The sequence below is a fragment of the Schistocerca nitens genome, chromosome 11, assembly GCF_023898315.1.
Source record: "Schistocerca nitens isolate TAMUIC-IGC-003100 chromosome 11, iqSchNite1.1, whole genome shotgun sequence".
Taxonomy (NCBI): Eukaryota; Metazoa; Arthropoda; class Insecta; order Orthoptera; family Acrididae; genus Schistocerca; species Schistocerca nitens.
In genome coordinates this window covers 103,365,043-103,381,827 of record NC_064624.1, presented here as the reverse complement: position 1 = coordinate 103,381,827, position 16,785 = coordinate 103,365,043, and the positions used below count along the sequence as shown (strand labels likewise).

The 16,785-nt window shown below is 42.7% G+C and overlaps 1 protein-coding gene across 3 annotated transcripts in view; it reads right to left on the bottom strand.

Moving 5' to 3' along the window:
• LOC126213133 (sorting nexin-13-like) overlaps positions 1-16,785 on the bottom strand; it is a 399,760-nt gene that overhangs the window by 373,041 nt on the left and 9,934 nt on the right. The gene's annotated exons all lie outside the window — the stretch shown is intronic.

Genomic DNA, 16,785 nt, shown 5'->3' with positions numbered 1-16,785 from the left:
GGATTTTGTGAGCTCTAGTTTGATTTGAGATGAAGTGCAGGTAGCTCATTACACACTCGTGACAGACAGACAGTTGTTGCAGTGGTGATACACAAATTCCCCATGTGATAAAAAATTCAAAACCACAATTTCCAGCAAAGAAGTATGGCCTCAGTGTTTTGAGACCGAAAAGGCAACATTTTGGTCGAATTTGTGCCTCAGTGAGGGGTATTGTTAAGAGCCTAAAAAAACGCAAAAGGAGCATTCATAACACAAGGAGGGGAATGCTGAATAGAGGAGTGTGCTTGTCGCACGATGGCAACCCGTCCTCGCACAGCCTCAGGCACTGAGGTGCTCTCGGATGCATTTAGTTGCGATATTTTGAACTATTCCTCAAAATTTCTCCTTCTTGGCATTTTCATATTATCACCTTTTAACCTCCCTGAAACCATACAAGTGAGTCGGGGAGGAGAAGGGCAACAGGTGATGGGGGAATGTAAAGTACTGCTGTGAGAATACAGGGATGAGGTGGAGACAGGGTGGGGCAGCTAGGTGCAATTGGGAGCGAGTCAGGGAGAGGTGGGGGAGGAGTGGGGGGAGGGGGGAGGGGGGAGGGGGGAAGGGGGAGGGGGGAGGGGGAGGTGGGAGGGGGGAGGAGTGGGGGATGGAGAGAAGTAAAATGTGTGTAGGTGGAATAGAGGGTTGTGTAGTACTGGAATGGAAGGGGCTGATAGGCGAGGATAATGACTAGCAAAGGCTGAGGCCAGTAGTGTTATGGAAACATTGGATATATTGCAGAGAGAGTTCCCACCTGCACAATTCAGAAAAGCTGGGCTTGGTAGGGAGGATTCAGATGGCACGGGCTGTGTAGCAGTCATTGAAATGAAGAATGTCGTGTTGGAGAGCATGCTCAACAACAGGGTGGTCCAGTTGTTTCTCGGCCACAGTTTGTCAGTGGCCATTCGTGCGGACAGACACCTCGTTGGTTGTCACGCCCACATAGAATGCAGTAAAGTGTGCTGCAGCTTCGCTTGAAGATCACAGGAATGATTTCACAGGTAGCCCTGCCTTTGATGGGATCAGACCGGAATGGAGTAGGTGGTCGCAGGAGGAATGTATGGGATAGGTCTTGCATCTATGTCTATTACACGGATATGAGCTGTGAAGCAAGGTATTGGGAGCAGCAGTTGTGCAGGGATGGATGAGGATATCTTGTAGTTTCAGTGGGTGGAGGAATACCACCCTGAGAGGAGTGGGAAGGATTTTCCATGGATTGAATATTTCTAGACATGCACGGCTTTGTACTGATGTTGCAGGGGGTCACTTTCAACATCTTCTGTAAATGTCTTTTACACTGTAAATAAATGGTAAGTCCATCGCAGCTCTTCATTTCTGTAATTTCACAGCATTTCCTTTACACTTACATGAACTACTTTTATCCACACGACCCTGTAGATAGATAAATATTATGTACTATCCCAAACTCAGCATTAATGTAGTATAGAAGGGAGTGAAGTATCTTGCCATAAAAACCTTTGACTATCTGGTCAGTGATATCAAGAATTTAATAAACAGTAAAATTAACTTCAAACACAAACTAAAATCTTATCTGTTTGACAACTGTTCATACTTCATAGAAGAATTTATGAATGTGTAACTATACTGTGGTGAGAGAGAGAGAGAGAGAGAGAGAGAGAGAGAGAGAGAGAGAGATACACACTGTTTACAGGTAAAACATTTCACCAAAAAATAATGTAAATGGTCACGAGAATGTTACCACACTTTTTTGTTGAAAAAGCACAATACTACTGTAAAACTGATTTCTTTCACATCATAGTGGATGGTCACATTTATGATCCACCAAATATGCAAAAAATTCACCGACTTTGGGACGTGCACATCCTTACAATCAACCGCTAATGCATTTACTTGCTAATGGTATTTGTGGTTAATGCGTAGTTCTTGGGGTTTTCAGTTCACTTGTTTGCTCGATGCAGCTGTCCGCGCTACTCTAACCTGCACAAACCTCTTCACCTGTGCATATCTCCTGCAGTTTACACCCATCTGAACCTGCTTACCGTATTCGGGCTTGGCCTCCCTCTACAATCCCCCACCACCTCCACTTCTCTCCATTACCAAGTAGACAATTACTTGTCTGAGAACGTGCCCTTGCAACCAATCACTCCACCTGTGGTTGCCATACATATGGTCATTTGTTGAATTCAAATCTGTAGAACACAGATAAATTGGGTGCAAGTGTCAGAAAAAGTCACTGGATGTGGTAACACACTTCTGTTTTCATTACCGAGTTCATTTGCAAGAATAAACCTTAAAATATTACATATTAACTGAAAGTAACTGTACTGTACATCACTACGTTCCTTAGGGGCCATTCTGTATCTAGCCAACAAAACCTCGGTACAGATAGGCCACAAAGAAAATTTTCTAGTTTGAAATGTGTGCACCTGTTGCCAACTCCTTTGCAACTGTTGCTAATGCTACTAGAAATGACAATAATTCAAGCTGTAATGTGCACTACCACCCCACAACCCATTATTGTACAGAAACTTGTTTTTAATGAAGTTTATTTTGCATACCTTCCCAGACTCATCTGACAAATGGTAGCATCACTGGTTTCAGCTTCTTAGAAAGTTATCATGAGATAGTTTACTTGAAATGAAACAAAAAAGGGCTTAACAGACAGACAAGTAAGTACACTCCTGGAAATTGAAATAAGAACACTGTGAATTCATTGTCCCAGGAACGGGAAACTTTATTGACACATTCCTGGGGTCAGATACATCACATGATCACACTGACACAACCGCAGGCACATAGACACAGGCAACAGAGCATGCACAATGTCGGCACTAGTACAGTGTATATCCACCTTTCGCAGCAATGCAGGCTGCTATTCTCCCATGGAGACGATCGTAGAGATGCTGGATGTAGTCCTGTGGAACGGCTTGCCATGCCATTTCCACCTCGCGCCTTAGTTGGACCAGCGTTCGTGCTGGACGTGCAGACCGCGTGAGACGACGCTTCATCCAGTCCCAAACATGCTCAATGGGGGACAGATCCGGAGATCTTGCTGGCCAGGGTAGTTGACTTACACCTTCTAGAGCACGTTGGGTGGCACGGGATACATGTGGACGTGCATTGTCCTGTTGGAACAGCAAGTTCCCTTGCCGGTCTAGGAATGGTAGAACGATGGGTTCGATGACGGTTTGGATGTACCGTGCACTATTCAGTGTCCCGTCGACGATCACCAGTGGTGTACGGCCAGTGTAGGAGATCGCTCCCCACACCATGATGCCGGGAGTTGGCCCTGTGTGCCTCGGTCGTATGCAGTCCTGATTGTGGCGCTCACCTGCACGGCGCCAAACACGCATACGACCATCATTGGCACCAAGGCAGAAGCGACTCTCATCGCTGAAGACGACACGTCTCCATTCGTCCCTCCATTCACGCCTGTCGCGAGACCACTGGAAGCGGGCTGCACGATGTTGGGGCGTGAGCGGAAGACGGTCTAACGGTGTGCGGGACCGTAGCCCAGCTTCACGGAGACGGTTGCGAATGGTCCTCGCCGATACCCCAGGAGCAACAGTGCCCCTAATTTGCTGGGAAGTGGCGGTGCGGTCCCCTACGGCACTGCGTAGGATCCTACGGTCTTGGCGTGCGTCGCTGCGGTCCGGTCCCAGGTCGACGGGCACGTGCACCTTCCGCCGACCACTGGCGACAACATCGATGTACTGTGGAGACCTCACGCCCCACGTGTTGAGCAATTCGGCGGTACGTCCACCCGGCCTCCCGCATGCCCACTATACGCCCTCGCTCAAAGTCCGTCAACTGCACATACGGTTCACGTCCACACTGTCGCGGCATGCTACCAGTGTTAAAGACTGCGATGGAGCTCCGTATGCCACGGCAAACTGGCTGACACTGATGGCGGCGGTGCACAAATGCTGCGCAGCTAGCCCCATTCGACGGCCAACACCGCGGTTCCTGGTGTGTCCGCTGTGCCGTGCGTGTGATCATTGCTTGTACAGCCCTCTCGCAGTGTCCGGAGCAAGTATGGTGGGTCTGACACACCGGTGTCAATGTGTTCTTTTTTCCATTTCCAGGAGTGTAAATTCCTTCCTTCTTTTCCAGTATTCTAAATCCGGCCAATGTCTGTTCAGATCTAGTATGGTACATATCCAATGTTCACAGAAAACCAATCATAGCTGCATACAGGCTATTATTATGATGGGGTCACCTTCCGAACGCATTTTAAATCTACTGCCAGCTCCACCCCCCTTCCCCCTTCTCCTCCTCTGGAGGAATCCGAGTACCCCTTCTATCTGTACTCTAGCATTCATCATAGAGTCAAATGTGACATCACTTTTCAAAATGTTTGTAGAGTTGTTCAAAATTTAATGTTTCTGTAATCTCACTGGACAAACTGAAGGGCTACAGTTACCTGCGTAACAGTGCGGAGCTTCATACTCAAACTGCAAGTATAAGATTAAAAATATTAACAACTTTAAATGGAGTGGAAGACATGTAATTCTTAAAGTAAAAAACAGGCTGGATATAATTAAAATTTTGCTACTTGAGAGGTCCTCCATGAAACACTGAGTTATTACACAACAATGAAACTTTGTGGGAACAAGTGTAAGAACATGTGGAAAAGAAATAACCAATAAACTAATGACATTTGTTAATTGTGTACCATCTTTACAGTTCAGATTACAAGCATTGCTCAATCTAGTAACCACCTGCACCCACGACGGCCTGGAAATGCACTAGAGATACCATTTCCGAGTTGCGGCAGCACTTTTCGAACTGTGGAGCACAGAATGCTCAACTGCTGTGGCACAGCTCACACACTGCTCGAATATCGCACACTGCATCCCTCATTCTCAGTCGTGGCAGCAGTAACTTCTTCAAGCACAATTGGCCGTCAGACTCTTCCGGGAGCAATTCCCAAATCGCCAGTTAATTCTTTAACTTACGAATCACGTTCTTCACCTCCAGCGCAGAAAGAGGACTTTGTAAGCCTTTAATGCATCGATGCTCGGAAAGAGCACCAGCAATATTATAAGGGGCATTCAAATGAAACCCCGGTCAATGGCGTAAAGTAACTGGCGTAAAGTAACTGGCGTAAAGTAACTGGCGTAAAGTAACTGGCGTAAAGTAACTGGCGTAAAGTAACTGGCGTAAAGTAACTGGCGTAAAGTAACTGGCGTAAAGTAACTGGCGTAAAGTAACTGGCGTAAAGTAACTGGCGTAAAGTAACTGGCGTAAAGTAAAGTAACGATAAGGATTTAATTAACTCAAAAATTTAATTATACGCAGTACACATACTCAAAAATAGTCGGGAAAACTGTTGACACATTTATCCCATTGCGACACTAGCCAGTCGATTCCATCCTCGAAACTAGTAGACTGCTGTCAGATCCAGGCCTGGTCCCAGTCACACATCTTGTTGTCTGTTGCTAATCGATGTCTGAGAATAGCTGGTTTTATAGGTCCAAACACACGAAAGTCGCACGGCAAAAGGTCGGGACTGTACGGTGGATGTTCCAGTGTTTCCCACCTAAACTGCTAAAATGTTGTCTTCACCGCATTGCCCGTGTGTGGGCTGGCATTATCGTGTAGGAGGATAACACCATTGGACAACATGCCTTGGCATTTTGACTCAACGGCTCACGTAAGGTTCTGTAAAGTGGCTCGATAATGCTGGGTATTGATGGCGGTTCCCTGTTCCAGGAACTCGACAAGCAGTGGGCTCTCGTGGGTGGGGGGGTTCGCACGTCGTGACCTTATCAGAACTGATGTGCACACCCTTTCATTTCTTTGGAGGTGGTGAAGTCGCACGTTTCCACTGCTCGCTCCGAAGCTCGCTTTCTGGTTCAGAATGGTGACACCGTGTTTCGTCACCTGTGACAACAGATGACAGAAAGCCATATTGCCATATTCCTCCTCACGAGAACATTGCAAATGACTCAAATACGGCGCCATTCGAGTATCGCAGTGTTCGACGGTCAGTCGGTGGGGAACCCACTGCGCACAGATTTTTAAAAAGTTCAAGTGTCGGTGCATTACGGTGTGGGCAGTGCCCGTGCTAATACACAGTAACGGGTGGATCTCGTCCCCAGTGATTCTGCGGTTGTCCGAGACTAAGGCATTCACTTCCGCAACCATTTCCAGTGTGATGACACGACGAGCCTGAACAGGACGAGCACCGTCTCCCAGTGACTCGCACCCCTCGACGACTCGTTTGCACCGTTCCACAACACTCCAACGACTCGGACTGTACTCACTGTACACAGCCTTCATCCGACGATACATTTAACGGCCTCCGACTCCCTCTGCCACCAAAAATTGAATCGCTCCTCACCGTTCCTGCTTACTCGCCCGCACGTTCGGTTGTGGACGATAACTTGTGTGACCACCACCTCTTCGGCGTGAAACCACACTGGCGCTATGCGACATCCAACGGTGCCCACGCACCGGCCCCTCTACCAATATTTACGTGGTGCCACCGTATGTGTAAGGCAAAGACAGATGCCCTGACCAGGTTTCATTTGAATGACCCTCATATTTTCGTTTTGATAAAACAGCTTTACGGGTAGAGCCCCGCTCACCTCGTATAGGCCTATGTTGACTGTCTACAACTGTAATGTACAATTATGCTCGTGTTTGAACACTACATCACTGTACCACTAATACTGGCACCTAACTGCAAGTTTGACATCAATGCAAATGTCGCAGTGCCCAGTCTGAACGTCATTCCTACAAAGTTTGGTACCCATATCGTAAATAGTTCTCCATTTACACTGCCTAAAGTAGCTATAGTATAATTTTTTACAACCCTGTACACTAAAAGCAAGCAATATTTTGAAGTGAAACAGGGCTGACAGTGTCCACCTCTGGATGCAGACCACGTTTGTACATCTGGCCGCAAGTGCGTGCAAAGCAGCCATATGAGACATCAGTTAAGAGAAGCTGCTAATAAAAAAAAGTTTCACCTGGGAGAAAAAGGAACCCCAATGAGGGGGGAAAAATGAAGAGCTATCGTAAATGATCTTAAAGCAGCATAGCGTATATGAAACAATTTTCCTACTTCCAGGAGGAAGGCGTAATTTGACAAATTATTCCAAGATGAGGAATCACTAGAAGCAGCTACCCAGGTGACCAAAATGAACAATCAAATTATGTTGCTTGGTGATTTATGGTCCTAACTTTTCATATCTTACCACTGCTGACATCCTCAATGGCTGACAGAAGCAGTAGTTAATTCTAAGACTTATCAATCTCAGTAAAACAAACTGCTTGTACACGAGAGTGCAATGGGCAGGTCGCACTTCGTCCAAATATTGCGTGGCGTTGCACAGACGTTAGTTACGGAGCTTGTAGTGGGAAAGATTTGGCGCTCTTTGCTTTGTTTAGCACTGAAGCTCACAACTTGCCTAATTTCATTCCTCCTCCCTTTTCAGTAAGTTGTTATTGAATAATCAAGTTTAAGTCATGTAAATGAAAGAACTTCTGCTGGTTCCAGGTGTCTATATGCCCTCAGAGATGTCTTCAAAATATGCAGCCATGTCACATTCTGTGAAATGTGAAGATAAAAAATGCTATATGCCCCACTGTCCTTTATCCTTCATAATACTGGACACTACCTAAAAGGGAGATACAGAAGATATTAACATTTTAAAGAAAGCCAATGCGAAGCTTTTGGGGCCTGGTTAGAGAGACAAATACTTGGGAGAATAATGGACTTATGAGATCATGAACCAGCCCTATGTTTTACAATATCAAAGTAGAAGACCACTCCAATTGGCAGGCCACAAGACCTGATTTTCCAAGCAAGCTTTCATTCTCGACATACATATATAAGACCCTGGGTGGGGTAAGAAACAGAGGAAAAGACAACAAGAGGAAATATTTGGAAGCTCTGAATGTAGTCAGTTGGGGTGAAATGGCAACAGACAGAATGCAGTGGATATATTGTTGATGCAGCATGTGGTTGACAATGCCAATGACCATCTTAATATATAAGTAAGTAAGAAAGAATTTATATGGACTCTGTACATCATAGCATAGTAATGACTGGATTTTGGTGAAACCCATAGTATAGAAGAAATGAATTTGGCTGTTCCCTCGTCCCAGTGCACGATCTGCTACTGCTGTCTTATCCATGTTACTACTGCTGACTTATCCATGTTTCTAGACGACATTTGTTCCTTAAGTTTCGTATCAACATTTCTTTTTGCAGTTCCTATGTACACTTTATCACATTTGCAATTAATTATATGTACTACTGATGTGGCAAGCAGTAGTCACGTGCCATTTGCAGTGTTAAAATATCCCCCCTCCTTATTGTCAGTTTAAACACTTTGTCGATAGGTCATCTTCTTAGCACCCTACTGAAGAAAACTGATCTTTTTTTTTCTTACGAATGGGAGGAAAAGTTTTTCCTTCTGCTGGTTCTTTTTTGCCAGTAGCTCCAGATCTTTTATCCCCATTTATCTTTTTGTCAGAACAACCATTTTGTCTAAAAGTAAACCTTGAATGATCAAGTTCTTACCCCAAGTAATGTAGCTGACAGATTCTTGTAGTCTAGTCCACGAATGTCTCTATTACTGATTTTTTTTTGCTCGGGAAACTGATTGGAATTTTCGAGAAAGGTATCTGTCCACATAAGTGGCCCCTCTGTCAATGTTGAGCCCAAGTGTTCCATCATTTTTTTGTGTACCTGTACAGCCAAAAATGAAATTTGACCCCCATTCTCTTCTCCGCAGTGAACTTAAAAGATTCAACATAATTCAGGAATGCTGAAAATTCACAATTTGGCTTTGAAGCTCTTGCTTGCAGTAGCTGTGTTTGCAGACTAAATTACCAGATTTCAGGTCCACCTATTATGCAAACAACTATTTTTTATATACACGCAAACATGTTTCAGCACCTGTGTGCTATTGTCTGTGGGTACTTCTCACTCAGTTCTGTAAAATGTAGACTACTTAAAACACTTTAAATTCTTTTCAGCCTGCAGTCCTGGTAAATGTTGTGAGGACCATTAAATGTATAGTAAGCCAAAATGCTGCTACATTTAGACACTTTTTTAATAAAATGTTATTTTCGGTTTCTATAAGCTTATGACTATGACTACTGCTTGCCACATCAGTAGTACATATGATTAACTGCAAAGTGTATGTAAGAACTGCTGATAATTTAGATGACCTACAACAACTCGTCAACATAGTACTAGATTGCAGCAGTACTCTAGATCTGAATATTAACGTCAAACAGACTAATTTTATGATTGTCACGCAAGAGTCTGACTCATTTAAAGATGCAAATCTACAATTTCAAGGGCTGTAATACTACGAGTCAACAAGTTCAAATACCTTGAAAGCTGGCTTTGTGAAGAAGGCAGGCGAACAGACTTGGAAATAAAATGTCACATAGAGAACGCCCAAAACACCTTCATAAAATTTAAGAATATTCTTACAAGCACAGACCTAGACCTAAACCTTTCGAGTCGGATTCGTAAAATTCTACATCTGGTCTGTGCTTCTAGATAGCACTGAAGGATGGACACTAAATATGACAACAACAAAGAAGTTATAGGTCTCTGAAATGTGGATTTATCACAGAATGCTTAAAATACTATGGACCACAAGAGTAACCAGAACCGAAGTACTGGAACAAATGAACAAGCAGCGAGAAATGTTGACAGTGTTTGAAAGAAGAAAAACTGCATAGCTAGGACATATAGTAGGAACACCAAATTTATGATTCTGCAGTTAATAATAGTAGGGAAGATTGAAGAAAAAAGACAAGGGCAAAGAACATCATTCTGGTTGGACAATATAAAGCAGTGGACAGGACTACGAAGTGTAGACCAGCTATTACATACTGCGGTTCACAGAAGAAAGATACAACATGCAGTCACCAACATCCATTAATGGATAAGCATAAGAAGAAGGAGAAGGAGAAGAAGATACCTTCTTTCAGCTACACAGGCAGTATCAAGCTATCTGCAAATATATGCAGCTGTTAGTACATATATTTATGTCTATTTGTAGCTAGTAACTATTTTGTTTATATCTATCATAGTAGTTATTTCCATAACACATTGTTAATGCTGTCGCTGTCTGATACCTTGTATTATTGCATACCATAAGTGTAGTGCAGACAAAATTGTTATTCTCTACATGTGTGATGTCTCAGCACTGGAATTTGTTGCTGAGCAATATTTACCAATACCTATTTTATATTTTTCGTAAGTTTGACAGCTTCAATTGGCAGCTAAGTCAATACTGTTATACAGTTACATAGTTGGTTTATTCATCCAGAGAGCAGTATGTGGTAGCAGTAGTAAACCCTTTGCTAAAGTTCACTAATACTGTCGGTCTGCAAATTTGCTTGATCCATTATCATGTTCTGTAATTTCAGTAATCTATCATTTTAATTTATATGTTTGCGTTTGTTTGTTTGTTAGAATTTTGTCTGAATATTTGTCCATGTGTATGTAGATTTCTATTTTTCTAAAAACATTCATTATTGGGCTCTTTGCTGTTATGTGCAGAATTTGCATCACATTTTCTTACCGAATATTGGTCGTCAGCAACAAATTCCACTACTTTACATACCTAGAGAAAAGCAATTTTGTCTGCACTATACCTACAATATGTGGTAATAGGAGGTATTAGACATCAACAGCATTAACAGTGTGTTACAGAAGAAATCAGAATGACAGATATGTAAAAAATTGTTATTTGTTACAGACATAAGTATATGCACTAACAAATGCCAGTAGCTTGATAATGGTCAGGGGGCCACAATAAGCTTATAACACCAGAAAATAACATCTTAATAAACAACCTTTGAATACAGCACAGTTTTCGCTTACTATAACACCCTTGCTCCAAACATGTTTACATCTTACAGAACTGGATAAACTCACCCACTCATGATGTCACAAAGGTGCTACACATATTTGGGATTTTAATTTTCTCAATGAGACCATATAATGACAGTGTCATCAATGTACCATAGCCAATAAGTGGGTTTCATCTTGACTGTAATTGGTTATATACAGGGTGGTCCATCTGAAGTTTCGATGAGATTATCTCAATAACTATACATTGGGTAAAAATAGTGGGTAAGACAGGTTCGTAAGCTCAAAGGGGGACATCAAATGATACTACATGTGACCTCCAGCCGCCGCCCCCATGGGTGGGGCGGGGCAACTTTTCAATCTTAAATGGGGACCTCCATTTTTTATTACAGGTTTGGATTCTCCATAAAAAAGTAACCAAGTTTAGTCTGAAACACTTTTTTTAAACCATTGACAGTCGGCGCTGAAACCGAGAAAAAAGTAAAATTGGGGAAGAACTCTGATTTATTTAGAATTATCCGAGAAAGACGCATCAAATCGATACAAAATGTGCACCAATTCTTTCATTACGCCAAATTAAGCTATTTTTATACAAAATGTACTGTATCCTATTTTTAGTGTTACCCAGGAACAATGACATGGACGTAGTAGAATGATGTTCCCATGGGGTGCTTCATTAGTGAGAGTCCCCTTGCCTCTCACATGTTGGGGTGCTTAATTAATGAAATTAGCCACAAAGAAATTGTTCACAATTATCCCCACTTGCTTCAATGCATAAAGTTAATCGTCTGTGAAATTTGTCCACAGTTTTGAGCAACACATCCATTGGTATGGCTGCACATGCTCTTCGAATGTGTTGCTCCATATCGTTTCTGGTTGCGGGCGGTCTTTCGTAAACAATATTTTTTTTTAAAAAAACCCCCACAAGAAAAAAATCAGAAGATGTTAGGTCTAATGAACGTGGAGGCCACCGAATTGGTCCGCAGCGTCCTATCCACCGACCAGGGTACCGTAAATTTAAAACATTCCGCACATTTTTAGCGTAATGGGGAGCTGCTTCGTCCTGTTAGAACCACATTCGTTGCCTAGTATCTAAATCGACATCTTCCATTAGCTCCAACAAATCATCGCAGAGAAGTTGTAAATAAGATTGCACATTTCGGTCCTATCAAGTAACCATTTAAAATTCCACACCAGACCATTAACAACCATTTGTGTTGATTGTCAATGGGTCTGTGCCAGTGTGGATTGACAGGGGACCAATAATGACAATCATGACTCTTTAATTCGCCACTGTTTATGAATGTGGCTTCTTCAGTAAATGTAATGTTTCTAAAAATATAATTGTCGACTCTAGTCACTTCCACGGCCTGTTGGCAGAAATGCACGTGTATTTGCATATCTTTCAGCATTAATGCCTGTGTCAGTGTGAAATGATACACATGATATTTATGTGCGTTCAAAATCCTCAGAAAAGTTGATTTCGGTATTCCAGTTTGTCTCTCAATCGCACTCATTTCAGGACCCAGTTGAACACAGGCAAGAACGGCAAGGGTACGAGCGTCATTTCCATTGTATTCGCGATGACGAGGTGGATGGTGCACACATACATTTCGAGCTCGTTGAGTGCAATTTCGAATAATGTTTTCGCTTGGGTGTCGTCTGTTTGGGGAAACAATCCACACACAATTTCGCAGCTGCAGCTTAATTGTTATGGCATTCACCTAAAATTAACATCATATCAAAAATCTCTGTAGGAGGATAGTGAGCCATGTTTCGCAAAGAATAATTTACTTTTATCAGTTGATGTTTACGGTTCACAATCTGAAAGTTAAGTGACATCTGATGGCATTGCACCGACCTTCATACTGAGCCATAGTTCGCAGTTTGGCCACAGCTGTGCCACAGTCGGGTGAGTAATGCAATTGTGAAGAGTTCCGTAACGAGTTTTTAATACCATTTCAACTCCCTCCACTAAAAACTGTGGCAGTCAGGAGACATTTTGTAAAAAAAAAATAGCTTAATTTGCTGTAATGAAAGAATTGGTGCACATTTTGTATCGATTTGATGCGTCCTTCTCGGATCATTCTAAATAAATTGGAGTTCTTACACAATTTTAATTTTTCTCAATTTCAGTGCCATCTGTCAATGGTTTAAAAAATGTTTCACACAAAACTTGATTACTTTTTTATGGAGAATCCGAATCTGCAATAAAAATTGGGGGTTTCCATTTAAGATTTAAAAGTTGCCTCCTGCCCCACGAAAGGGTCCGGGGGCTGGGGGGCACGTGTAGTATCATTTGGTGTCCCCCTTTGAGCTTACGAACTGGTCTTACCTATTACTTTTACCCTAAGTATACTTTTCGAGATTATTTCATCTGAAGCTTCAGATGGACCAGCCTGTATTAACAGCTTGGCTTGCTAAATTCCTACATCTACATCCACACTCTCCAAACCACAGTGAAGTACACAACAGAGGATACTTCCCACTGTCCCAGTTATTATGGTTTCTTCCATTCCATTCACGTATGGACCGTGGGAAGAACGACTGTTTCAAAGCCTGTGTTTGTGCTACAATTATTCTAATCTTATCCTCACAATCCCTGTGTAGGTCACATGCAGTATGTCCCTATAGTAATCATTTGAAGCTGGTTCTTGAAACTTTGTTAATGGACTTTCTTGGGATAGTTTACATCTGACTTCAAGAGTTTTCCAGTTCAGTTACTTCAGTATCTCTGTGACATTCTCCCACAGATTAAACAAACCTGTGACCATTCGTGCCGCCCTTCTCCATATACGCTCAGTATCCCCAGTTAGCCGTATTGGTGTGAGTCCCACACATTGAGGAATATTCTAGAACTGGTAGCACAAGTGATTTGTAAGCAATCTCCTTTGTAGACTGATTCCACTCCCCAGTATTCTACCATCTGCTTTACCCACAACTGAGCCTAGGTGATAATTCCATTTCATATCCCTACAAAGTGTTACACCCAGGTATTTGTTTGAGTTGGCCAATTCTAACAGTGACTCATTAACATTATAGTCACAGGACACTACATTTTTTCATTTAGTGAACTTTCAACATTTCTGGATATTAGAGATGACTTTATCATCTGTAAAAAGTCTGAGCTTACTATAAATATTATCTATCGATGGCAGGCAATGAAAACCTCTTAACTCCATTTTGTTAAATTTCTTAAGAAGTGACACAGAAAGTTGCTGCATGTGTCACTGTAAAGTAGAAGTCTAGTTATTGACAGATCACAGCACGGTTGCCACAAGGTTTCCCCAAGTAAAATTCCCTGATATTTGCCTGATTTCCAGACAAGTTTTAGCAGTTTTCCCTGACAAATTTGGAGATCTCAAGGGTAAGTAGAGATATAAGTTGACAAAAAAATGTAAGGATTCTGTATTTGTCCTCCATGTGAGCAAAAAAATCTTAGTACTTAATATCACCAACTTTTGTAATGAAAGTTTTTAGATGGAGAAGGCAAGCCAAATGGCACACGTGTTTCATTAAGACCACTTTTGTTATTTTATTTTAATAAAATGGAACACATTTGGTACAAAAATACAGATTTCCTGTGTGTTGCAAGACAGATTTAAAATGCCTTTACTGATTTCAGAAATAACATCAGAAGAAAGTAGGTGTCTCGAAAGCAGTGTATAAGGCAGGGAATAGTTGTGTAAACCGACACCATAGGTGACTGCCGTTGTTGTTATTTTTATTGTCCATAATTTGTAACACACAAACTACATTCAAGGTGCTGAAATTTACTGCAATAAATAAAATGTCTATGAAAGACCACACTGCACAATGTAAAAGCAGTGAGAAATGCACAATTCCCGAAATCCATTGTCTGTGGTTTCTGGCCTGCCAAGGAGCGTCACAGACCTCGAAAACCCACTGCATTACGCACACACAGAGAGACCCGGCCTGTGGACTGATCGGTGAGACTAGATCCGACGGGCAGGACCTGCCTATTAGTGGGAAACGACAGGCTTCATACAGGCAGACCCAATCGGTTAAGAGATACCTGCAGAAATGGCATGCAGTTTTGACCCCTTGCAGAAATCCACTCGTGTAGCCAGTTATTCACGTGCCACAGACACGTTGATGTAATGAGACCGCGGTGACCAATCCGTGCAATAGATAACTTGTGCAAATACTCTGAGAGTCGATATTAATGACACACACACACACACACACACACACACACACACACACACACACACAACTACTGTCTCTGGCTGCTGCATCAACCATATCTGAGAATCAGATCCAAACAAACCACCCCTTCACGCCTCCATGCCTCTCATCGGCAGCTGCTAGGCTAGTGGCAAGATGGTGGCAGCACTGGCTGCAAGCTGAGGGGAGTGGTAGGAGGGGGGAGGGGGGGGGGGAGAGAGAGAGAGAGAGAGAGAGAGAGTAGGGAAGTGGCGCACATACTTGGCTACGCCCAGCCAGCGACGATGCAAGACATCTCATCTCAGTAAGCAAACCATTCCAACTGTTTACACAAAAACTAGATTTTTCCAGTGGTTGTTTTTTTTTCTTCTTCAAGTTTTCCTGATATTTCCCTGATTTCCGTGACATTTTTTAAATTCTTTGATATTCCCCAATTTCCAGAACTTCTGGCAATCCTGTAGAGAAATCCACGCACTTTCAAATCTAGCATTTATTTTGGAGTTACTGGTTGCTATAATTAAGAGGTTTTCACAGACGGATGGAGTTATAAGGTTTTTGTCGCCTACCATCAATATACAAGGGCCGAATGAAACGTAATGCCTCCACCTTCGTTAACTGGGTTTGGATGGGAATATTTTAATAAAACAAGTGCAGAAATAATCCTTAGAATGTGACCTTTAATTACCAATATTCACTTTTCCACATAATCACCAGCCAATAGGATACATTTCTGCCAATGATGAACACTTTTCTTAAGCCGTCAAGGAAGATGTCGACACTATTTCCTTAGCCACGGTCTCACAGTTCTCTCGACAGCTTCATCAGAAGCATAATGATGTCCCTGCAGATCGTCTTTCATTATCGGGAACAGACGGAAGTCAGACGGTGCTAAATCTGGACTGTAGGAGGATGCCGTACGGTGGTGAGATTCTGTCTCTGAAGTCTGCTGTGGTGGCATGTGAAGTGTGAGGCCAAGCAAAGCAATAATGTAACCCACATATTCTTGTGAAATGCCGGTTGTGCTTGCAATTTCTCTCTGAGTGATACAACGATTGTCCCGAATCAGTCTGCCAACATTTTGCTTGTGAAGCTCGGGGGTTCCTGTCACAGGATGTCCAACTCTTTCTTTGTTACGGAGGTCAGATGTTCCCGCCTCAACACATTTAAACTTACTCGCCCAATGACACACAGTACTCACACCAACATGATCATCATAAACTGCTTTCATTCTCTGATGAATCTCCTTTGGGGTGACACCTTCTGCTGTCCAGAATTCAATGACTGCACGTCGCTTAAATCGCATTGACCGACCGTCTGCACAGGGTTCCATACTTTACACTGTAACAACACAACCGTTCAATGCTAAGGCTTGCCGCCAACTGGAGCTGTACAGAAGAGGCTACGGAACAAGCCACTACCTGCCACATACTAGTACTGCCAACTGTTGAAGAGCTACGAAGATGGAGGCACTACTTTTCAGTCAACCCTCGTAAAATATGAATAGCAAGGGTCACAATACATTTCCCTGGGGCACATCCGTAAGTTACTTCCACATCTGTCAACAATTCTTCATGGAAGACAACTTGCTGCATCCTTCCTACCAAGATATCTCCAATCCAGTCACAAATTTCTCTCGATACCACATACCATCATATGTTTCATAATAAGCAGAAGAAATACTGATCTACCTGACTGCCTTGAGCCAAAGATTCCAGTCTGTTATGTGA